General features: G+C 36.6%; 1 pseudogene; it reads right to left on the bottom strand.

Annotated features, from left to right (window-relative positions):
- Positions 1–766: 766 nt before the first annotated feature.
- Positions 767–1,892, bottom strand: LOC140524091 (adiponectin receptor protein 1 pseudogene; annotated as a pseudogene).
- Positions 1,893–26,391: the final 24,499 nt, after the last annotated feature.

The raw sequence follows: 26,391 nt of genomic DNA on the forward strand, positions 1-26,391 counted from the left end.
TCTATAGTCTTATTTCTTTTCTCTTTTCTGGGCATTTTCCCAGCCAGTGACTTGACCTCTGAATATTCTCCTCACACCCACCTTGCCTCCTGATCCTCCCAGCCAGCGTTTGGGGTCTGAGATTCAAATGCTGCTTCCAGCCTCAGGGCTTTGGGCGGGGGCAGGGCTGCTATTCACTGTGAGATTAAGTTCAGGTGGTCAGGTTGAGGCAGGGCCGCCTCTCAGGCTCAGTTCCCTCAGGGGGTTTATGCAGAGACCTTCAACAATGGATCCAGGCTCCTGCCTGCTTGGGGAGCCCTGGTCTGCCGCTGCCTCTCAGCTTCTGCCTCCTGAGGGGGCCTGAGTTATGGGGGCACCCCACTCCCCTCTTGACCCGCCAAAGAGACTCTCTCCCCGACCCCTGTCACCTGTGGGTGGAGGGACTTGTGCAGCCACTGGAGGTCCCGTTCCTGAAGCCTGCTCGGATCTGTTCCTCTCGGTGCCGCGGCCGCCACAGGTCTGGGCTGGGCTCCGCGTCTGCAGCGCGACGGACCTTTTGCGAGAGGTTTGCAGGTCCCTCTGGAACAGAAATCTCCCCTCCACTGTTCTGTGGCCTCACTGCTCCAGAATTCGCCGTGAGTTACTTTATACAGATGTTGTATGGGTTGTGGGTTCGGAGCTATGTGTATTTGTGCCTTTCTACTCCACCATATTGGCTCCGCCCCCCCAGAAACAGTTTTTAAAAAGCACTTGGGAAGCTCCTCCTTTATCCCTGTAGTGGATGGACTCAGAGAAGAGGGTCATCAGTACAGCCACCTTCAAGGCCATAACAGAATTCCTGAAGGTTAGAGACACCATAAAAGTGGACAAAGGCTGCCGCTACCACCAGGACATGGAAAATCTGATGTGACTGGAGCCATATATCAAATTTGCCAGGAAAGAAGTGCTCAGGGATTCGACCAGCATAGAGCCAACTCCAGTGATATACATCACAGCCATGAGGAAGAACCAAACCATCTGGCCCACTGTTGTGGAGTTGACAAAGCCTTCTGCAATAGTGAAGTACATGATAGGCACAACACCACTCAAGCAAGTCCCAGGTGCACTCCTACTCTTGTATGCCAGTGTTTGAGTGTGACAAAACAGTCCCACTGGGCCACAATCATGACAGAGATTCCCAGAACACAGACAATGGAGAGGCAGATGAGCCATGGCTGTGGAGAGCAGTAGAATGAGTAGTAGAGCCAGGGGACAAAGCTTCCCATGATCAGTAGAGCAATCTCTGAATAGTCCAATTTAGAAAATGTCCAAGAGACTTTTTCTGAATGACGGTAGACAGTGTAGAAGAGACAAGAGAAGCTGAGGAAGAGCACAGCACCCAGAAAAAACTTTGCAAAGACCACTTTCTCCTGTAGAGGAACCATGAAGTACATATTTGGCCTGAGCATTGTCAAGATTCCCAAAAAGAGAAACAGCAAAAAACCAAGCAAATGGGTCCAAATATTGCTAGTCTCAGTGTGGATATGGAAGATGCTCTTAAAACAGGCATGGAAGGAAGGCATGAGTGGTCTGTGACCATGTATAAGGCAGTCGTTGTCCTTCAGTCAGCCAGGGAACACATCATAGAGGATGAACCACCAGCATCCTTCCTATACCTTATATACAGATTCCTCCATCTTTTCCATGGCATGGTGGGCTTTTAGGGACAATGTGAGTACATGTACCTCCTCTTCTCCTTCTTGGGGTATTGGACATGTTTGCTTTTCTTCAATTTTAGTGGAACTAGGAGTCATTCATTTACCCTTCTCTATTAGTAGAGGTCCCAGCTCAGTGAGTTCCATTGTGTCTGCTTCTCAGTTACTGGCCAGGGCTCCATTGCCCTGCCCCGCCATAGTTATTTTGCAGGAAGACATCTGGTTGGCACCCCCACAACCAGAAGCTTCAGTAAGGTTGAAAGTTGAAGCTTCCCAGTCCTAGGGAGCAGAGATTACCCTTTGATGGTAGATCTGGTCAAGCTTCAGGGGCAATAGCAGACCTGGCCTCCTTCCATGGGGCACAGGCGGTAATGTCAACCTCAACCCCAGCAGCAGAGAAACCTCCTCCCCTTCCCTCGCTGGCCCCAGAAGTAGCACAAGCACCACTGTGACACCTCTGCCTGGCAGAACTGAGGGACCACGTGGCAGCAGTGGTGGCAGAGGGGCGTGTTTCTCAAGGGAAAATAGTTTAAGAATTATTAGACTATCTGAAAGTCATGATCAAAGAAAGAGCCTCGACATCATATTTCAAGAATTTATCAAAGAAAACTGCCTGGATATCTTAGATCTAGATGATGAAATAGAAATTGAAAGGATTCACCAATCTCCTCCTGAAAAAGCAAAATGAAAGCTCCCAGGAATATTATAGCCAAATTCCAGAGCTACATAGTCAAGGAGAAAATACTTTAAGCAGCCAGAAAGAAACAATTCAAATATTACGGTACTACAGTCAAGATCACACAAGATTTAGTGGCTTCAAAGTTAAAATAGCAGAGGACTTGGAATATGTGATTCCAGAATGCAAAGGAGCCAGAATTACAACCAAGAATAATTTACCTAGCCAAACGGAGTGCAATGCTTCAGTCTCGGCGAGCAAGGGAAGGAATAGATATTATTGAAATAAGGGACTTTCATCCATTTCTGATGCAAAGACCAAAGCTGAATAGAAAAATTGACATTCAAACTCAGCATAAAAAAGTAAACATGAAAGTATAATAATAAGGGATTCAATAAAGTTACACTGCTTGCATTCCTATATAGGAAGACAATACATGTAACTCTTAAAAACTTTATCACTGTTAAGGCAATTAAAAGGAGTCTACACAGACAGAAAACATGGTGTAAGTCAATTATGTTGGAATGATCTCCAAAAATGATTTTGACAGGCTATTTCATCTCCCTGTCTCATAGTAGGCACTTAAATATTTGCTGATTGACTAGTTGTGCCAGATAGAGAGAAGCATTCAAAGGGCTTGGCACTTCTTACTTCTCTAGCCTCGTCCTAGGTCATCTCCAGTCATCCTGATGAGTATCTGGTCACTGGATTCAGATGGCTCTGGAGGAGAAGTGAGGCTGGTGACCCGCACAGCCCTCCCTCACTCAAAATAAAGTCAAGTGCAAGTCATGTCATTATTTCTCTGATGGCGTGGTCTTCTTTGGCAACGAGGGATGAACACACACACACACACACACAGATGATTATCATTTGATCTGTTATGATTCATCTAGAATCTTTAATGGGTTCAGCATTTTACTTGGTGATAAACTAGAAGTATAAGACACTTATATGTCCTTACTTCAGGGAACTTCCATCTAGTTGGAAAGATAAAAATATTATACATGAAATGAATTTTTAACCTGGCCCTGTATTTCATTGCTACAGACAACTTCTAAGTGAAGAAACTCTTCTCAATGCAGGTCAGCACTCTGGCACCTTCCCTTCAATTTATAGTCTTAGAGAGTTGCCTAGAGTACTAAGAGATTTAAAGTGAGTTACATAGGGTCAAAAAGTCACTGTGGTATATTTCAGAGCCAGAATTTGGACCCAGACCTTTTTTTTAATTTTAAAGCCAGACCTATGCACTATACTGCTTTGCTACATGAGATGATAGAAGATAATATAGCTTGAGTGTAAAATTGTGTGGTACTGATAGAGAGCACTACAATATGGAGGTGGGGAACCCCCCCCCCCCAGTTTTAGAGTCAGAGAAACTGTATTTTAATCCCTGCCATTGAATACTTATGTACCTTATGCAAATTTCCTTTCTCAGAGCATTTTCTGTAAAATCAAGCCATTTCTACTTCATAGGATTATTGTGAAAAGCAAATGAGATAATGCACGAAAGGAGTTTTAGAAATCTGAAGACAGTTTAGATTAACTGTCAGTTATTATTATTGCAGGAGGTCAGAGGACATCAGCGACAAAGGAAGGAAGGGAATTCTGGAAATCTAGGATGTTATTCCAAAGGGTACCATCATTTTCCTGATAGGTAAATGTGCTAGTGGCAGCGAGGTGGCACAGTGGATAGAGTACAGGGCCTGGAACCAGGAATACTTGAGTTGAAAGTTGACTTTGGACACTTACTAGCTATGTGACCCTGGGAAAGTCACTTAAACTCATTTGCCTTAATTCCTCAGTAAAATGACCTGGAGAGGGAAACGGCAAACCACTCTACATCTTTGTCAAAAAAAACCCAAATAGCACTGCAAAGAGTTGGACACTACTGAAAAACAATGCAGAACAAATGTGTTAGAATATAATGACATATCAAGATTTATGCTTTCCTTCCAAAGGATAGATTCTAGTAACTAATTTTACACAGATCTAATAGCATGAAACTAAAGATGAGCCTTGGCCTCCTTATTCAAAAATAATTGGTTGCTTTTCCAATTTAAAGTCATTTGTCTTCCACAATCCATATTTGGAAATAAACAGGAAAAAGAGAAGAAGAAATAAAAAGCTAATGTGACCTTGAACTGCACTAAGAGAGGCCTCACGTCTACATCATAGGCCCTCTGAGCTCTGTCTTCTACTTCATGTTGAATAGTATGTGCAGATCTGGGCATCTCAATTTAAGACCTTTGACATGATAGGATGTATGCAGAGGGAGGAAATCAGAAGAGTGAAGGGCCTTGAGTCCTTGTTATATGAGGTTCAATTGAAGAATCTGGAGCAGACTGGGTGGGGAAACAGGGGCAGCACATCATTGTTTTTAATTATTTGAAGATTTGTCATATATATGGGTTATTTCTATCCTGTTTGACTCAAAGACCAGAATCAGGAGGAATGAGCAGAACCTGCAAAGGGGGCAATTTTAGCCTTAATGTCAGAAGAAGAAAAAATACTTTTAATAATTGGAGCTATCTGAATGTGGGTTGACCTACCTTGGGAGCTGAAGAGTTTCCCCCCTTAGATTCCTTTAAGTAGAAGTTGGGTGGGCTCTTAATTATATTAAAGGGGACTTTCTTTTGGGTAAAGGCTAGATTAGATTTCTAACTGTAGGTGGCTCAGGTCCCTTACATCTTTCAGAGCCCATAATTCTGTGAAAAAGAGCACTTCTGTTAAGGGACTATATGTGTCATAGGAAATTTCCTAAGATCTGCTGGACAGAGAAATCAGTCTTTAAAGAGTCCATCCTCTGTGCTTCAGACACAGTGACTTTATTTGAAAAGGCTAGAACACATAAACAATTCTCTCGCTCACTCTCTCACACACCACGGAGATACTGACTAACATAATTATATAAACTTTTCCAAGTCATTTTTCAAAATTAGCTATAAGGCTTCCTAGGACTCTCTCATCAAGCACACACTGCCCTCTCTTTCATCATTGCACCATCTCTAGTGACTCTGCATTTCCAGTAAACACACAAATGTCAACCTAAGAACAGTTGTCCCAAATGGTTTATTACTTCGGATGAATTATTTTATGTTTTCCCCCCTGTTTGTGCAGACTTTAATACATATTCTCTCTGCTGGTTTCATTCTCTCCAATGTCCATTGGGCAATAAAAGAAAACAGTTTGCAATCTACACTATATAAAGACAATCAGTTCCCAGGAGGGAGCATTAGGCTAGGAGACAAGCTATCTAGGCTGTTTCTGGCTCTGCTTTTGGCTTGCCCTACTGCCTTGAGTAATTGATCTTATACTTAGTTTCCTCATCTATAAAATGGAAAACGAATTCTCTTCTCTAGGTTTTTCTCATGGAGATATTGTGAAATTTGGATATGTAAAATAACCACAAAATCTTCTGAAGTCCTCAGAGTTATGCATGCATGATTTCAATCAATTATTGGTATTTCTTCTGAAAAACTCCAGAGGTTTTGAAGATATTACATAATTCTTCCTTCCAAACTCTTTTTTTCTTTTTTTTGGAAAAGATGAAACAATGATGTTAGATATTGATTTTGCCTTCAGCACCAGGAGGGGGTTATTCCTCTCAGTTGTAGAGGACAGAAGATATTTCTTCTGCCATACTCCCTCCTATATCTTGGGAGATCACCTTGGGAGCTTAAGAGACAATGAATGGTACTAGAGTGAAGAGTCAAAAAACTTAGATTCTAGTTTCTGTTCTGCCCTTGCTTGTGTGATATTTACAATTAATCTAACCCTTCTGGGCATCATTTTTCTCATCTGAAAATAAGCTTTAGATTATATTAGATTAATGGTTTCTAAGTCTTTTTTCATTCTATGTCAGGCATTGTGCTAAATTCTGGAAATAACAATACAAGGTAAAAGAAGCACAATCCCTACTTTCAAGGAGCTTACATTATAAAAGAGTCACACAATCCATAGTGGATAAGGAGTAGGGAAGATATCTTATGAGGAATCAAGGTATTAAAAGTCCATACAGTCGGGTGCAGAGCCATCTTGGAAGTGAGAATGGCAGGCCTGGATACTTCTGTAAATGGAAGCTCTGGGAAAAAACTCAATATCTGGAAAAGACACCTAACCTGCCTACCAAACTTTTTGTGGTCAAGTTAGATAATGCATATGAAAGTACTCTAGAAAATAACAAGTGGTTTTTGTAATAGCAAAGAACTGAAAACAAGCAAATTCCCACTACTAAACAAATTGTGATATACAGATGTAAGTAGGAAGACAGTATTGTTAAGCTTTAAGAAATAATGAATAAGAGGGATACAGAGAAGCATGGAGGGATGATTTGAACTGACTCAAAGTGAAGTAAGTGATCACAGTGACAACAACTACTATGAAATTATAACACTTGTACTGGGTCCCAAAGAAAAGAGAAGGGAAATTTCCCTCCCTTATTTGCAGAGATGAGGACCTATGGAGGCAGAACATTATGTATTCTGTCAGACTCAGTTGATATGTTGGTTAATTTTGCTAAAAAAATGAAACAAAACTTCCCCCCTTTTTCTCTTGTTATTTTTGGCATAATAGATGACTTGTGAGGGAGGATAAGTATATTTGGAAATTAAGGTAATGTAACAACAAAAGATATTTTTTTAGAGAATGAAGTACAATATAAACATATTAATGTTACTACTGCTATTACTATTTATTCCTGAATCTAAGAGATGAAAACATCCCATTTCCAAAACACTACTGGCAGAAAAGTTTGCTAACATAACCTCTCCACCTGTCCAAATCAGGGTTTACTTAACATTAAAGAAAATGTGACTCCTTCCCTACCCTCAATTCAGGCATGGAGAAACTTAATTCCAAATGGGAGAGCATCACAGAACTTTGAAATGTGTAATATTAGAGATCCATTTAGCATAAAACATTTGTATCACAGTTCAGGCTTTAGCTGAGATTCCCTTGAGCCTATTACATTACAACATTAAAGGTTCCTATAGGACTTTCTCAAAGGACAAATGTAATTTTAAGCTACCATCTTATATGAACTTATTAGACTTAGGAAGGGCACAGCAAAAGGTCAACTGTCCACAAGGAACAAATTGGGAGGGGGGTGGGAAATTGTATGTAAAGAAAAGTTCTCGGATATAATTGATTAGATTTAGAAAGTTTTTTCTGTTCTTTTTCCAATTTCTCTGCCTTTCTGTTGATAGAGATGATAAATAGACAGACAGACAGACAGACAGACAGATAGATAGACAGACAGACAGACAGACAGACAGACAGACAGACAGACAGATAGATAGATAGATAGATAGATAGATAGATAGATAGATAGATAGATAGATAGATAGATAGATAGATAGATAGATGATAGGCAGTCAGTCTGATATCATGATTTCACTAGCATAGGCACTGAGAGGTTAAGTGATTTGCTTAGGGGAACACATCGAGTATATATTGGAGGAGAGACTTGAACGTAGGTTGTCCTGACTCTTGAGGACAGGTTTTTAGCTATATAGAATATACATACATACACACATATACATACAGACAGACACACATACATATACATATATACACACTGTATATGTATATACAGTGTGTATAGACATACATATATAGATATATTCCTTGTCCTCTCTTTGTCTCTCTGTCTCTCTTATCTATGTTTTTCTCTTTCTGTCTTTCTCTCTTCCCTTTCTTCTCTGTGTCTATATTTCTTATATTCTCTTTCTCTGAACAAAGATGAAAGATACCTTTATTTTATGTAGAAGATTATGAGGTGACAAATAAGTGGAGCACTTAATTTTCCTAATAACACTTTGCTTCTGATAATATTAAAATTGATTTACATCTTATAGCACAAAGTAGCTTTAGTAGTGGATGGAAACAACTGAGAATGTCCTGGGTGGATAGGGGAGCTGATCTACAATAAAAACAATTAGCCACAGATAATGCCTAAACTGGGTAATTAATGCATGGATAATTGAGAGTTTATTATAAAGTATATCTTGAATGTAGATTTTCTACAAACTTGGAAAAATTATGAAATGAATTAGATTAAAAGTGCTATTTAAACCAGATTTTTGTTCTCAAATGACCATAAACTCCAATGATTTCCAAAGGTGTGGCTCTATTTAGATGAGCAAGTCAAGGACAGAGGTGAGAAGTCCTTTATGGGGATGTTTCTCCTGGAACAGAGAACATGAACATGAGAACGACCGCATAACAGATGCTGCCAGACCTGGGAAAGTAAGAAAGAAATCTGCTCTGATGTGTGAAGAGTCATACACTTTGTTGCCTTTAAGCCTGGCTATAGGATAAGCAAGAAATCTGGGTGTGAATCCTGGTTTGGATAACTAGGAATGATCGCTTTCCATGCTATGGGAGGAAGATGAAATAATGAGTAACCTGCAAAAGGAGCTATGAGAATAAGCAGCTGGACTGGGAAGATGTTTGCAACTGTGAAGATGCAACAGAAACCACAGTGGAAACCTATGCTTATGTTTCTGCCATGAGACCCAAACTCGTAAAGATCTCCTAAGAGAGCAGTCACAAGTCAGTTACAGCCTAGCATCAATGGAGTGCCACCTGGTCCATATTTAAACAGAAATGAAGGAGCTGCTTGGAAGACAAACAGCTGAATGGGTGGCCCATTGAGTAAGTCTGTTGGCACATTGACAGACAGGTGGTGTGTGAGTGGAGGGTCTGGAGCAAATAGGATCCAAGTTCAAAACTTACTTCAGATATTACTAACTGTGTGGTCCTGGATATGTCAAAGAATTTCTCTTACCCTCAGTTTCCTCATTTGTGAAATGGGAATGGTAACAGTACCAAATTCACAAAACTATAAATTTCAAATGAGATGATGTATGTCAAATATTTTGCAAATCTTAAAACATTATTAAAATATTGACTATTACTATTATTACACGTATGTTGAACAAGCACAACAGACAGAATTTCTAATGATGGTTGTTTGGATATGGCTCCTCTTACAAAGTTTTGCTTGGGGGCATACAATTGAATCTCATACTAGTGATTTGGATTGAATTTCAGATGATGGCCCAATCTTATTAATAATATGAGTGCACAAAGTGTTTTTGTAGAGAACCCTCATTGTGGGAACACATGCCACCAAACTAGACCATAACTTCAGCCATCATTTAGTAGGTATGCCCTTATAGGTTGCTTGAGGTTCACAGAGGTTAAGATACATATACAGGGTCATTGGGTTAGTAACTGTCAGAGGCAAGATTTGAACTCAGTTATTCTTGATCCTAAGCCTAGTACTCTATCCACTGCTACATGCTGTTTCTCTTATTGATGAACTGGAGCCAAATTTTCATTTTCCCCCAATTTTCCATGTTTCTCTTTTCTACTAAAAGATACATGCCACTGATCCTGGTATGTTTGATAAATTGTATAAAGCAAATGATACCCAGAGTCCTTGGTCTCAAGAAGTTTTAACTGAGGCACCTCTCCTTGCCCAAAAAAATGTCTTTTTAAAATTTTAAATTATTTAAAATTAAATTAAATTAAAATTAATTTACTTTAAAATAATTTTTAAAAGTTCAATTTATTTTGTTACATTTTAAGTCCCCAGCTGTCTTCCTCCCTGCTTCCCCACCCTGAGCTAGAGAATACCACCATTTATCACATATATCTATATCTGCATACATTTATAACCATGCTATGCATACTTCTATTCATCAGTTCATCCTCTGGAGGTTGATAGTATCTTCCTTCATGGGTCCCTATAGTTGATTTGAATGTTATAATACTCAGGATAGCTTAGTCCTTCACAGTAATTCTTTGAACAATATTGCTGTTCCTGTATTCAACCTTCTCTTGCTTCTCTTCATTTCATCCTTCATTATTTCATGCAAGTCTTTCCATGTTTTTCTAAAACCAACTTGTTTAGCATTTCTTTTTCTTTTTTCCAGGGTTCCCAGATTTTTATTTATTTATTTTTAAATTAAATAATTTTATTTATTTTCAGTGTTCTACAATAACTACCATATAACTTAGATTATTACTTTCCCCTCCTTCCTCCTTCCTTCCGCCCTCCTTCCCGAAGACCGTATACAATTTTGAATAGGTTCTTCACATACATTCCTATTAAATACATTTTTAACTATAGTAATGCTATGCTGAAGAATTTAAATGAGTGGTAGAAATCATCTAACAAACCAAAATTCAATACATACACGCACAAAAATGATCTGCTACATTCTCCAATTCAATTCCATAGTTCTTTCTTTGGACGTGGAAGGCCTTTTGCCTTAGAAGACCAATGGGAATTTTTTTTTAAGTCCTTGTATTGCAATGAAGTTCCAAGTCTACCAGAAAAATCTCTCGCACACTGTGGTTGTTGCTGTGCACAAAGTTCCCCTTGTTCTGCTCATTTCACTCAGCTTCAGATCATATAAGTCTTGCCAGGCTTCTCTGAAGTCCTCCTGTTCATCATTTCTTATAGCACAATAATATTCCATTACATTCATATACCATAACTTGTTCAGCCCTTCCCCAGTTGGTGGGCATCTCCTTGATTTCCAGTTCTTGGCCACCACAAAGAGAGCTGCTATAAATATTTTTGTACATGTGGGACCCTTTTTCATTTTTATGATCTCTTGGGTATACGGTCCTAGAAGCGCTATTGCTGGGTCAAAGGGTATGCACATTTTTGTAGCCCTTTGGGCATAGTTCCAAATTACTCTCCAGAATGGTTGGATCAGCTCACAGCTCCACCAACAATGAACTAGTGTTCCAACTCTCCCACATCCTTGCCAACATTTATCATCTTCCTGTTCTGTCATGTTTGCCAATCTGATAGGTGTGATGTGGTACCTCAGAGTTTGTTTGATTTGCTTCTCTCTAATCAAAAGGGACTTAGAGCATTTTTTCATATGACTATAGATATATTTAATTTCTTCTTCTGAACATTGCCTGTTCATATCCTTTGACTATTTATCAATTGAAGAATGACTTATATTTTTGTACATTTGACTCAGTTCTCTATATATTCTAGAAATGAGGCCTTTATCACCAACATTAGCAGTAAAAATTCTTTCCCAGTTTTCTACATCCCTCCTAATTTCGGTTGCCTTGGGTTTGGTTGTGCAAAAACTTTTCAGTTTAATGTAATCAAAATTATCCATCTTGCACTTCATAATGCTTTCTATCTCTTCTTTAGTCAAAAATTCTTCCCTTCTCCATAAATCTGATAAATACACTCTTGCTTGCTCCACCAATTTGTCCATAGTATCAATCTTTATACCTAGATCATGTACCCATTTGGATTTTATTCTTGTGTATGGTGTCAGGCATTGGTCTATGCCTAGTTTCTGCCAGTCTTTTAACCAGTTTTCCCAGCAATTTTTGTCAAATAGTGAGTTCTTATCCCAGAAGCTGGAGGCCTTGGGTTTATCAAACAGTAGATTGTTATATTCATTGTCTACTGTGTCTTGAGTACCTAGCCTATTCCAGTTGTTTGTCCTTCTGTTTCTCAGCCAGTACCAAGTGGTTTTGATACTTGCTGCTTTATAATATAATTTGAGATCTGGTAGCGCTGGGCCACTTTCCCTAGCATTTCTTTTCATTAGTCCCCTTGATATTCTGGACCTTTTGTTCTTCCAGATGAATTTTGATACTATTTCTTCCAGATCTAGAAAATAATTATCTGATAGTTTAATTGGTATGGCACTAAATAAGTAAATTAATTTAGGTAGAATTGTCATTTTTATTATATTAGCTCGGCCTACCCATGAGCAACTGATGTTTTTCCACTTACTTAGCTCTGGCTTTATTTGTGTGAAAAGTGTCTTGTAGTTGTGTTCATATAGTGTGGGTTTGTTTTGGCAGGTAAACTCTCAAATATTTTATAGTATCTACCCTAGCTTTAAACAGGATATCTCTTTCTATCTCTTGCTGTTGGGCTTTGTTACTAATATATAGAAATACAGAATATTTGTGTGGGTTTATTTTGTAACCTGCAATTGTTTGGTATTTCTTACAGCATAATGGTATTCCATCACAAAGAAACTCAAAAGTGTGGTGAAACTAGTTTATTTTCTGTTCAAAATTAGTAAAGTGACCATGGGCAAAGTGATTCCCTGGGCTGTGGTTTGGGAGAAGTTTCTGAATCAGATTTGTTAAGCTTTCATCTTATTTGCTCTGAAATAAACTACATCTTACAATTCCTATTTTTCTGTATTCTTGCTAGCAAAAAGTTCTTTAGAAGTCAGAGATTTATTTGCAGGCATCTTTTATTATTCTTCTAATATATATTTACTTTTTATTGAAATCATGAGATTTTAGAGCTTTGTGCTAGAAAAGACCTTGGTCCAACCTCATGACAAGTGATAAGTAAACTGAGTCTCCATATGGTGATGTGACTAAACCAAAATCTTTTCCTTTTCTCTCTTCTCTAACACATTGAGGGAAAGGGATAAAAAGAAAAAGAAAAGAAAAGCAAGAAAAGAAAAAGAGTATAAGAAAGAAGAGAGGGCTTAATGTGATCAATGAGAAAATTAAAATATCGTTACTAAAATATTTCAATTGTTAGCATCATTATTAAACCTATTAAAATGTATGGGAAGCTAGGTGGCACAGTGGTAAGTTTAAAACTGGCCTCAGAAACTTACTACCTGTATCACTCTGGGCAAGTCACTTAACTGTATGCCTCATTTTCCTGATCTGTAAAATGAGCTGCACAAGGAAATGGAAAACTGTTCCAGTATTTTTGCCAACAAAACCCCAAATGGGGTTCATGAACAGTGAAGTATAACTGAACAATAACAATAAAATATACACTTACACACAATTACTTCCACAATTGCATAGGCTCAGAAACACACTGGACACACAGGATCACATATTCAGAGCAAAAATATATGTCATGAGTCATCTATTTCAATTTCTTCATTTTATAGATTTGGAAACTGATGCCAATGAACATTAATTGACCAGGTCACATAGGCAGTAAATGGCAGGGCTTAATTCCAGACCCTCTCATTCCAAGTCAGAATGTTTTTCACATGGCCTCATGTCCCCTGAAATATAGTGTAACTGTGACAGTTTGCCAACAATATAAGTGTTATTCTTTTCCCCCAATACCAAACAATCAATAATCATTTAAGTGCCTTCTATGTACCAGGCACTATGTTAGGTGTTGGGGATAGAAAGACGAAACAAAACACCTTGCTTTTAAGAACCTTAAGTTCAATTAGAGGAGATAATATATACACACAAAATAAGCAAAATAAAATACAAGGTAATTTGGGTGGCAGTTGAGGAAGAACAATGTCCAGCATATAGCAGTGGTTGATGAATGCTCTCTGATTGATGAGGAAATGTCACCTCATGTAGCAGGTGACATTTGAGCTGAGCTTTGAAGGAAGCTAGAGTTAAATACCAGCAAACTTCAAAATGACTGCGTATGATACTGCAGTTGTATGAGAAATATATGCTTCTCTGTCCTGCGACAGAATAGAGTGCATATATTTTGTATGGGCACCATAACCATGAGATTACTAGGATTGGTTTATCTTGAATACAGACAAGCAAATGCATTATCAAGACAATCTACTCTACCTCATTGATTGTATCTTCATATCTCATCATGGAGAATTGTTAGTGCTCCAGAAAGGGCATCTCATGCTAATCATTTTCAGAGACCTGACCATTATAAGAAGTTGAACCAGGGGACTATAACTTCAATGCCATTTCTATGTAAAACAGACAAAGAGATTTCAACATCTGTGTTTATTTGGAGACTGGAAAGCAGAGCCTACAATTTTGTGGTCAGTGTAGTAACCCCTAGGAACTGCTTCCTCTCACATGCAACAAGGTGGTTAACAGGATTGGCCCATGCATTAGAACATGTTCCAGCTGTTTACATTTTAACCATAGAGATAAAACTAGGAGCATCCAGTCACTGCCCCATCTCTTCCCAAAGTACTGGATGGCAGAGGGGTACCACATGCCAACTAACTATAGAAACATTCAAGAGAGAAAGCAATGAAAATGGTGGAAATGTTGGAAAATTAGATGGATGAAGAAAGGCTGAAGATGCTGGGTTTTTGTTTTTTTGCGTGGGAAGGAAAAAAATAGGTCACTCTACCTATTTACACTTCTGTTTAAAAGATTGGTTGATGTGAGAAGCTAAAATCACCAAGTTATTTAGGAACCTTGATTTATGCAAGAACTTGAATAGCATTGCCAAACATATTGTAGAATAAGTTTTCTCACTGTAAATTGTAAAATAAACAAATTCTTTTAGATTTCTCAAAAGACCTCTTTACTAATTTGTCATTTTCTTTGCAATTTTTTTCCTTTTGTCTGTCGGTTTTCTTATGGTCAGAATTATCTTATTATCACCCTAGAAAAGGGGACAATTAAGAAGTCAATCCAGAGAAAGAAATTAAATGATATTTTCTCATTTCCTTTTTAAAAATTTGTTTTCTATCACCCACATTGCCCAGTTGCCCTCCCCTCTCAGAGAGACATCCCTTATTACAAAGAATTTTTAAAAATTTATATATTTTTAGTTTTCAACATTCATTTCTACAAGATTTTGAGTTCCAAATTTTCTCCCCATTTCTCCCCTCCCCCACCACAAAACTCCATGCATTCTGATTGCCCCTTCCCCCAATCTGCCCTCCCTTCTATCACACCTCTCCTTTCCCTTACCCCCATCTTCTTTCTTTTCTTGTAGGGCAAGATAGATTTCTATACCCCTTTACTTGTATTTCTTATGTCTGAGTTGCATACAAAAACGGTTCTCAACATTCATTCATTAAACCTTGAGTTCCAACTTCTTTTCCTTCCTCCCTCTCCACCCATCCCCACTGAGAAGGCAAGCAATTCAATATAGACAATATATGTGTAGTTTTGCTAAAGACTTCCATAATAGTCATACTGTGAAAGACTAACTATATTTTCCTCCATCCTATCCTGCCCCCTATTCTATTCTCTCTTTGGACCTTGTCCCTCCTCTAAAGTGCATAATTCTAATTACTCCCTCCTCCCATTTGTCCTCTCTTCTATCATCTCCCCACCCCACTTATCCTCTTCTTCCCTACTTTCCTGTAGTGTAAGATAGATTTTCATACCAAATTAAGTATGCATGTTATTTTCTCATTAAGCCAAATGTGATGAGAGTAAGCTTCATTTTTCCCTCTTACCTCCCTCCTTTCCCCCTCCATTAATAAAGTTTTTTCATGCCTCTTTTATGAGAGATGATTTGCTTCATTCCATTTGTCTCTTTCTCCTCCCAATATACTCCTCTCTCACACCTTAATTTTGTTTTTTTAGATATCATCCCTTCCAGTCTCTCCTAACTCCAATCCATCCTCCATTCAGCTAGTCAAGTAATATTAAAGCATAGGTTTGACCATGTCTACATCACCCCCTTCTCAATTAAATCCAGTGGCTTCCCATCATCTCCAGGATCAAATATAAAATTTTCTGTTTGCTGCTCAAAGCCATTTATAACCTGCCCATTCATGTGCCTTGCAAGTCTTACACCTTACACCTCCTCCCCACCATGTATTCTGAGATCCAATGACATCCCCAATCAAGACATTCCATCTCCTCTAACTCCAGGAATTTTCTCCTGCCTAGAAAGTCTTTCCTTCCTTATCACTGCCTCCTGGTTTCTCTTGTTTCTTTCAAATACCAACTAAAATCTGATATTCTACAGGAAACTTTTCCTGATTCCTTTTCTCTATTGACTATTGCCAATGTATCCCATATATAGCTTCCCATATATAGTACATAGTATTTGTATGTTGTCTTTTCCATTAAGTTTGAGAGCAGGGACTGTCTTTTGCCTTTCTATGGGATACATAGAAAGTACTCAACAAAGTTCCTGAAATATAGTAGGTACTTAATAAATCTTTATTGACTGATATAATTTCCTTTTCCTACATAAAAACATTCATACCAAGTTTTCTGTCATATATACTTTCCCCTGTATCTTTTTGACTCATTTATCAAGTCCCAACAAGATGACTGAATGAAAGATCATGTCTAAGCTCAGCTCTACTTTGACTAAAAACAGCAAAAAATGAGCCAAATAAAGCTTGCAAAGGAAAAGAATGTAAGGCACAATATCCAGAAAAGGAGTCTAATATTCTAGTAACCATTTATTAAGGTTCTATTGTGGAGAATTTTGAGACCCAGCCTTAACTTATTTTCTTATTTGAAAATCAGGATAAATAATGCTTTCATTATATACTTAATAGAATTGCAGTTAGTATGGCCCCTTGCTGGTAATGTTCTAGGGGGCATTTGCCCTTCATTCAGAGAGATCGGTTAGATGAGTTCTAGAACTCTAGGATTCATTGATCATGGAATTGTATTCTAATGCTTGAAAGGACCTCAGAGGCCAACTACTAAACCTCTTCATTTTATATATTATGAAATGGAGACCCAGGGAATTTCAGTAACTTGTCCAAGGCCATTTAAGTATTAAGTTTCAAAAGGAGAAACTTAAATTTTGTTCCTTTAATTTCTGAGACAGTGCTCTTCAGACTATTCTATGAGCGAGGAAGTATTATGCAAACATAAACTAGAGTCATCATCACCATCACCTCTGTTATTACTTTTTTCTCCATTTTAAAATCTATCTCTGCTAGAAAGTCTCCAGAAAGCTTTCTGTCTTTTTGCTGTTCCAGAACATGTGCTGTAGTGACTCTTAGAATCTCATTGGGAAACTGTCCCACACACATAGTAGGCATTCAGTGAATATTTTCTGTATGAATGGACCCATGTTGCATAATCCATTAACAAGAAAACATCCCCTAGCATTTCCCCTCCCTCACTCCAGATCTCTTCTCTCTCCCAGTCATGTTTTTTGTTTGTTTGAGGCTTTTTTTTTTTTTTGCAATGTGGCACTTCTCAGAAACTGAAGCCATGAATAATGGATAGGAAACTAAGGTGGCATTTGGAGAGGGCTCATTAGTATGCACCTTGTCATAGATGGGTTTCTGTGGGTGCTGGGAAGCCACCTTCCCTTCTTTGGATTTCTAGGTGCTATGCATCCTTTGGTGCTCATTTTGTTTGTGTTCATTTAAATCTTCAGCTTTCCTTGTGTCATCTCCTTTTGTTACCGTTTGCCATGCCCTTTGAGGAGCCAGTGCTTTTGTTTCCAGGGGTTTTCTCTCATCATCCTTCAAGAGCATTTTGAGTCATTCTGCTGACGCAGTCTAATTTTTTTTTTCAGGGAATATTTAGTGGGACAAGTCTCCAAGATTATTCCTGTTCTTTTGTTGTTATTATTAGTGTTTCTCCTAAGACTCATTCAAAAAAAAAAAAAAAAGCTTCTTTCTTCTCCATACCAGCTTTCTGAGATTCAAACTTCCTCATTTCCATTTCAATCTTCTTTGCTTGCTTCTGCTATAATCACACAGATCCCTGTGAATTCTTCTTATCTCTGGACTATATCAAGATGCAAACATCATGCCTTAATAACTCATCCCCTTGAATAAATATTCTAGACTGGGTACACAGAAGGCCATACAACTTAGTTTTAGTCAGAACTCTTGTAGATAGCCAGACATAACAGAAAGAACGATGGTCTAAAGGATAAAGAGGTTTAGCTTCTAATCTAAACTATCTACTGACTAGATGTTTGATTGAGGTTATTCTCTGGGAGTCAGTATCTTCATTTGTAAAATGAGAAGCTCCAGATTATCTCCAATATCACTCAAACCTCAAATATACTATGATTTTATGTTTCACTTATTCTCACAATAATGGGAGAACTCTCTGACAACGTGGTGCAGTAAAAATAGCTCTTGGTTTGATGTCAGGAAATTTTGCTTTGAGACTTAGAACCTACTATATTATACTAGCTATGTCAGAATAGGCAAGTCATTTAAACTTTCTCAAGCCTCCATTTTCTCATCTGGAAAGTGGAAGTAGAAGGATAGGAAAGTAAAAATAATAAGCATTTATGTAGTGTCTTTTATGAAGTAACCACTGCGTCAAGCTCTTTAAAAAATATTTCTCATTTGATTCTCACAACAACTCTGAGAGGTAGGTACTGTTATTATCCCCATTTTAAGTGGAAGATATTAAAACAGTCAGAAGTTAAGTGACTTGCACAGGGTCACAGCCAGTAAGTATCTGAGGCTGAGTTAGAACTCAGTCTTCTTCATTCCAGGTCCATCAGCTCTCAATTGGCAGGGCTTCCTGCTTGTGCTGCTCACCTCAGTGGTTTAATACAATTCCACAAATATTTGTTAATGACCATCTGTGTGCAATGCATTGTTATTTTGAGGAAAACATTTTGTAAATCTTCAAGTGTTATAGATAACAAAGTTAGTGCTTTCAATTATCCTTTTCTCTTGGGTTACATTATTATTATATAAATGTATTAAATTATTTCCATGTCTAAATGTTTTAGTAACTATGGTAACTATATAACCTAGATTTTCTAGGATAATCCTAATGTCAAATATCCTGGTTTATTATTTTGTTAAATTAACAAAATGCCCTAGAAATTTCAATATTTCAGGAAATAGTGACTGTGTAAATGCAGATAGTAAACATTATGATAAAAGTATCCTTGTCATAATAGATTGGAAACTACAAAAATTGAAGAAGAATCATGGGCTAAAGAAATATCATGATTATTTGATGAAATATGGGTGTAACAACAGGGGTCATATATGTTTGTAGTTGCATGTGGAACATACCTTCATGTAGTACAATGGTATGTCAACTTGGCACCAGAGAAAGTTGGTGATAATTCTAATCAAAGAGCCCATTCTATATAGGGCAATATAAAAATAAGAGATTGTTGATCAACTAAAATATGCTATGATCCCTATCAGCAGAAAAGTAGGGGACAATAAGGAAAAAATGTTGTATACATTATTAAGCGTAATACTCATATCCATTCTTTTTGTTTGTTACTTTTTTTCTTACAAAGAAAGGTTCAATTATATTTCTTCAAGGTGGAAATGGGAAGAGAGAAGGAATATGTACAAAAGTTAGGGTAGTCTAAAAACAAAAAAAAAGTGTGAATAAATTTATTTTTTCCACTTAATCATATTTTATTTTTCTAATAACATATAAAGTTTTCAACATTTATTTTTAATAAGGTTTTGAATGCCACATTTTTCTCCCTCCTTAAGATAGCAAGCAAACTGATATAACTTATATAGATACAATCATGTTAAAAATATTTCCACAGTAGCCATATTATGAAAGAAGAATCAGAACAAAAGGGAAAAACCACTAGATAGAAAAAAATAAAAAAACCAAAAGGTGAAAATCGTATGCTTCAATCTGCATTCAGTCTCCATAGCTCTTTCTGTAGATGTGGATAGCATTTTTCATCTTAAGTCTATTGGAATTGTCTTGGACCATTATATTACTGAGAGGAGTTAGGTCTATCACAATTAATCATTGCACAATGCTGCTGTTACTGAATGCAATGTTCTCCTGGTACTGTTCACTTCACTCAGTATCAGTTCATACAAATCTTTTCATGTTTTTCTGAAATCATCCTGCTAGTCACTTCTTATAGCACAATAGTATTCCATTACATTAATATAACACAACTTGTTCAGCTATTCTCCAATTGATAGATATCCCCTCTATTTTCAATTCTTTGCCACCACAAAAAGAGCTGCTACAAGTATTTTTGTAAATGTAGGTTCTTTTCCCATTTTTATGATCACTTTGGGATACAGACCTAGCAGTGGTATTGCTGGATCAAAGGGTAGGCATAGATTTACAACCCTTTGGGCATAGTTCCAAATTGCTCCCCAGAATGGTTAGATCAGTTCACAATTCCACCAACAATTCTTTAGTTTTTTAAATTTTCCCACATCTCTCCAATATTTGTCATTTTCTTTTTCTGTAATATTATCCAGTCTGATAAGTGTGAGGTGATACCTCAGAGTGGTTTTAATTTGAATTTCTATTATCAATAGTGATTCCCTTGCTCTTCTAATTAACTTATTAAATCACTCTTTATGTCTAAATCATTTTCATTAGTTCTCTTGACTTCCCTTGACCTTTTGTTCTTCCAGATGAATTGTTATTATTCTTCCAGCTCTATAAAATATTTTTGGTAGTTTGATGGTTATAGCACTGAATAAGTAAATTAATTTAGGTAGAATTGTCATTTTTACTTTATTAACTCAGCCTACCCATGAGCAACTGACATTTTTCTAATTGTTTCGATCTGATTTTATTTGTGTGAAAAGTGTTTTGTAATGGTGTTCATATAGTTCCTGGGTTTATCTTGGCAGGTAGACTCCCAAATATGTTATATTGTTTACAGTTATTTTAAATGGTATTTCTCTTCTATCTCTTGGTGCTGGGCTTTGTTTGTAATATATAGAAATGCTGGTGACTTAAGTGGATTTATTTTATATTCTATGACTGCTAAAATTTCTAATTGTTTCAAGTACTCTTATGTTGATTCTCTACGATTTTCTAAGTATACCATCATATCATCTACAAAGAGGTATAATTTTGTTTCCTCACTGCCTATTCTAATTCCTTTCATTTCTTTTTCTTTTCTTATTGCTAAAGTTAACATTCTAGTACAATATTGAATAATAGTGATGATAATGAACATCCTTGTTTCACCCTTGATCTTACTGAGAAAGCTTCTAGTTTATCCCCATTACATATAATGTTTGCTGACTATTATAGATAGATACTATCTATCATTTTTAAAAATAAAGTCCATTTATTCCTATGCACTCTACTGTTTTCAATAGGAATGACTACTATACTTGGTCAAAAGTTTTTTCTGCATCTATTGAGCTAATCATATGAATTCTGTCAGTTTTGCTATTGATATGGTCAATTATACTAATAGTTTTCATAATATTGAACCAGCCCTGAATTCCTGGTATAAATCCCAACTGGTCATAGTATTATCCTCATGATTAATTGCTGTAATTGCTTGCTAATATTTTATTTAAAATATTGCATCCATATTTCTTTAGGGAAATTGGTCTATAATTTTCTTTCTCTGTTTTGGCTCTTCCTGATTTAGGTATCAGTGTCATATTTATGTCATAAAAGGAATTTGATAAGACTCCTTCTTTGCTTATTTTTCAAAATAGTTTATGTAGTATTGGAATTAATTATTCTTTAAATGTTTGGTAGAATTCACTTGAATTCACTAGTAAATCCATCTTGCCCTGGAGATTTTTTCTTAGGAAGTTCATTTCTTTTTCTGAAACGGAGTTATTTAAGTATTTTACTTCTTTTGTTAATCTGGGCAATTTACATTTTTTGCAGCTATTCATCCATTTCACTGAGATTGTCAGATTTATTGGCATACAGTTGGGCAAAATAGCTCCTAATTATTGATTTGATTTCCTCTTCACCTGTGATAAATTTACCTTTTTCATTTTTGATACTGGTAACTTGATTTTCTTTTTTTTTAATTGGATTTACCAAAAAGTTTCTCTCTTTTATGGTTTTTTCATAAAACTCTTAGTTTTATTTACCACGTCAGTTGTTTTCTTTCAATTTTATTAATCTCTCCTTTGATTTTTCAGAATTTTTAATTTGGCACTTAATTAGGGATCTTAAATTTGCTCTTTTTTTAGCTTTTTTAGTTTCATGCCCAATTCATCAATCTCCTCTTTCTCTATTTTATTCATGTAAACATTTAGAGATAAAAAATTTCCCCTGAGAACTGATTTTGGCTTTTGACATGAAGTTTCGTATGTTATCTCATTATTGTTGCTCTCCTTGTTGAAATTTCTGATCATTTTTATGATTTGTTGTTTGACCTACTCATTCTTTATGATTAGATTATTTAGTTTCCAATTAGTTTTTAATTTATCTTTCCATGGCCCTTTATTACATGTAATTTTTATTGCATCGTGATCTGAAAAGGATGCATTTAATATTTCTGCCTTTATGTCTTTTGATTGTGAGATTTTTATGTACTAATATATGGTTAATTTTTGTGTAGGTGTCATGTACCACTGAGAAAAAAAAGTATATGCCTTTCTATCTCCATTCAATTTTCTCTAAAGATCTATCATATCTAACTTTTCTAAAATTCTATTTACCCCCTTAACATCTTTCTTGTTTTTGTTTTGTTAGATTTATCTATTTCTGAGAGGGGAAATTTGACTAGCGTAGTTGTGCTCTCTATTTCTTCCTGTAATACATTTAACTTTTCCTTTAAGAATTTGGATGCTATAAACACATGGTGCATACATGTTTAGTATTGATATTATTTCACCATGTATGGTACCTTTTAGCAAAATGTAGTTTCCTTCCTTTACTCTTTTAATTAGATCTATTTTTGCTTTTACTTTGTCTGAGATTGTATTCCTACCCCTGCTTTTTTTTTTTTTTTGCTTCAGTTAAATCATAATCTATTGTGCTTCAGCCTTTTGCCTTTACTCTGTGTGATCTCTCTACTTCAAATGTGTTTCTTGTAAACAAAATATTGTAGAATTTTGTTTTTTGATCCACTCTACTATTCACTTCTGTTTTATGGGAAAGTTCATCCCATTCTTATTCATAGCTATAGTTACTAATTGTATATTTCCCTCCAGCCTATTTTATTTCCATTTATACTTTTCTTTCTCCTTTCACCCTTTCCCTCCTCACCAGTGTTTTGCTCTTGATCACTATCTCCCTTCTATCAGCCAGGGTATGCTTTGCTTTTCTTTCTGCTTTCCCCTCCTACTTTCCTGTAGAGTAAGATAAATTTCTATACCCAAGTGAATGTATACATTATCCCTTCTTTGATACAAATCTGATGAAAGTAAGGTTTATTGCCTCCCTACCTTCCCTTCTGTAATAGATCTTTTGTGCCTCTTCATGTAATGCAAGTTATCTTATTCTGCCTTTCCTTTCCTCTCCTCCCAGTAAAATCCTTTTTACATGCCTTAATTTGTAATATCATCACATCAAATTCAACTTATACCCACATCCTCTGTTTATGTATACATTTTATAACTCCCCTAATAGAGATAGAGTTCTCAAGAGTTAAAAGTATCATCTTCGTTTGTAGGGGTGTAAACAGTTTAACCTTATTGAATTACATGGGTTTTTTAATGTTTACATTTTTATGCTTTTCTTTAATCTTATATTTGAAGGTTGAATTTTCTGCTCAGCTCTGTTTTTTCATCAAGAAGGTTTGAAAGCCCTGTATTTCATTGAATACTCATCTTTTTCCTGAAAGATTATGCTCAATTTTGCAGCATAGGTGATTCTTGGTTGTAATCTAAACTACTTTGCCTTCCAGAATACTATATTCTAAGCCCTCCAGTCCTTTAGTGAAGAAACTACTAAGTCCTGTGCCTGACTGCAGTTCCTTGATATTTAAATTGTTTCTGACTGCTTGCAATATATTTTCTTTGATCTGATGATTCTGGAATTTGGGTACAATATTCCTTGGAGTTTTTATTTTGGGATCTCTTTCAGGAGGTGATTGGTGGATTCTTTCAATGACTATTTTACCCTCTGGTTCTAGGATATCAGGACAGTTTTCCTTGATAATTTCTTGAAAGTTGATGTACAGGCTCTTTTTTTTTTTTATCATGAACTTCAGGTGCTCCAAAACTTCTTAAGTTGTATTTGTGGATATGTTTTCCGTGTTGGTTATTTTTCCAATGAGTCATTTTACATTTTCTTCCATTTTTTCATTCTTTTGACCTCATTTATCTTTTTCTTGATGTCTCATAGGGTCATTAGCTTCCACTTGCACAATTCTAATTTTTAAAGAATAATGTTCTTCAATTAACTTTTGTACCTCCTTTTCCATTTGGCAAATTCTACTTTTTAAGGAGTTGTTTTCTTTAGTTGACTTTTTTTCCATTTGGCAAATTGTATTTTTTAAGGAATTGTTTTCTTTGGTCAGTCTTTTTCCTTCTTTTCCCAAGCTGTGGACTCTCTTGCATAATTCTTATTTCCTTTCCCAATTTTTTTTCTACCTCTCTTATTTGATTCTTAAAATTCTTTTTGAGCTCGTCCAAGGTTTTTTGAGCTTGAGACCAATTTATATTTTTCTTTATGATTTCACATGTAACATTTTCACATTGTTGTCCTTTTCTGAGTTTGTGTTTTGATTTTTCCCATTAACATAGCAACTATCCATGGTCAGAGCTTTTTTTTTTTTTTTCTCATTTTAAGCCTATTTGGTGACTTCTTAAGTTGAGCTCTGCTCCTGGGGGCAACGTCCCAAGCTCCTTCGTTGGAGGCCAGGAGCCTGGTCACTGGCTTTCTGCACTGAGGTCTCAGGTGCTGACAGCTTGTTCATTGCACTAGCCCAACTTAATAGTGACTATTGTGTCTTGTGTGGCAAGGCTGGCAGTTTGACTTCTGTTCTGGAGCTGGAGGTCTCACAGTTGGCCTGCTGAGGCAGGGTCTCTGGGCCACAGTTATTCATCTGTGTTATCATGGAGAGCCTCCTACCTTGCCTAAGCACCACCTTCACTGGGCTACATCTCCCTCCAAGTGAGACAGACCTTTCCTGAAGTCCTTCTAAGTTATCATAAGCTGGAAAATTGTTTCACTCCATCTTTTTATATGTTCTGTCACTAAAGAATATATTTACAGGCTTGATTTAACATTTTTTATGAAAACTGGGGAGAACTCAGGCAACTTCCTGACTTTTCTCTGCCACCTTGACTCCACTTCCCAAATAAATTCATTTTTTAAGTAAAAACAATCTAAGTTGATTGATGAAAAATAAAATGTAAGGTGATTACTATGATGCCTATTTCTAGGCTGCATTATTTTATAGGTATTTTGCCTTTTGGTAAAAGTTGTTTAGAATATGTTTTAAATCATAGAATTATAGCAATTTTTTAGTGCTAAAATAAACATAAATGGCAAGAAAAGAGAACGGGCTTTTATGGAGTCTTTGTAATAGAAACATTCTGTGTCCACTCATGTGTACTGATTTTTTTTTTATTTAGAAAATATAGTATGCTGAGCATGGTGGCACAAACCTGCAATCTCTGCTACAGGAGAGGCTGAAGTTGGTAAGATTGCTAGAGTTTAGGAGTTCTAAGCTATAGTGAGGTAAGTTGATCAAGTGCTTATGCCTTAGTACTGCACCATATGGTGGACTCCTGGAAATGTGGCCAACAGGCAGTCTAAGGAGGCGTGAACTGGTTCAAGTTGGAAACAGAGCAGATCTCAGTTTTCATGCTATAAGTGTGGAGTTAGGCTGTGAGCATACTATGTACTTCTAGGGTGAGAGGTATAGGGGGGAAAGAAGAGAACAGATCAAGGAGATGGAGGAGGAGAACGGAGAAGAGAAAGAGGAAGAGAGAAAGGGAGAGGGGTAGGGAGCAGGGGAAAAAGGAAGAGAGAGAAGATTTAATAATTATCAATAACCCAACAACTGGCTATTAATTTTTCTAACATAGCTGTGTAATATATAATTTACAACTGAACTAAAATGTTTGGGCTAATTTGTGTTTTAGTTCTGTTTTTATCTTTGTTTTCTATTAGTGCTCCTTCTTTCCTTCAAACACATGTTGTGCTTTGCAGCCTCTGACTTGAACTAAGCATAATAAACAAGTCCAAATTCAATTCATCAAAAGGTATTTTGCATGACACATAGGCTTTGAGGATTTACTGAGAGCTTCAAAGGTAAGGGGGAAGCATCTAAAAGTAATTCCTGCTTGTAGAAGAATTTGTTTATTCAGCTTTGCCTTCGCTTAAATCAGAGGTGAAAGTATTAGTAATACAAGCCCCTTTTTTAAAGTTTGTTGGTTTTGAGTGATCCGAAATGATCCCTTTCTCTATCACCCTCCTTCCTCATCAAAGGATTTAACCCAAGCAAGATAGGACAACTTCTCACTTCTTCAGTAGATTATCTACATAATTATGAGTTTGCTATCCTACACCCAAGAATTTAGCCTGCTAATTAAGACTTTGTCATACCCTTAGCTCCAAATGTGCATACCCTCAGAAGGGAATGATATCTGCCAGGATTTAATAGATATACCACTTCTATCAAATAGGGTTATCCTAAAATACTATGCCCAGAATATGGAACAGTGTGTGACCACAGTACAAATGACACCT

The sequence above is a fragment of the Notamacropus eugenii genome, chromosome 2, assembly GCF_028372415.1.
Source record: "Notamacropus eugenii isolate mMacEug1 chromosome 2, mMacEug1.pri_v2, whole genome shotgun sequence".
In the NCBI taxonomy this organism is placed as follows: domain Eukaryota; kingdom Metazoa; phylum Chordata; class Mammalia; order Diprotodontia; family Macropodidae; genus Notamacropus; species Notamacropus eugenii.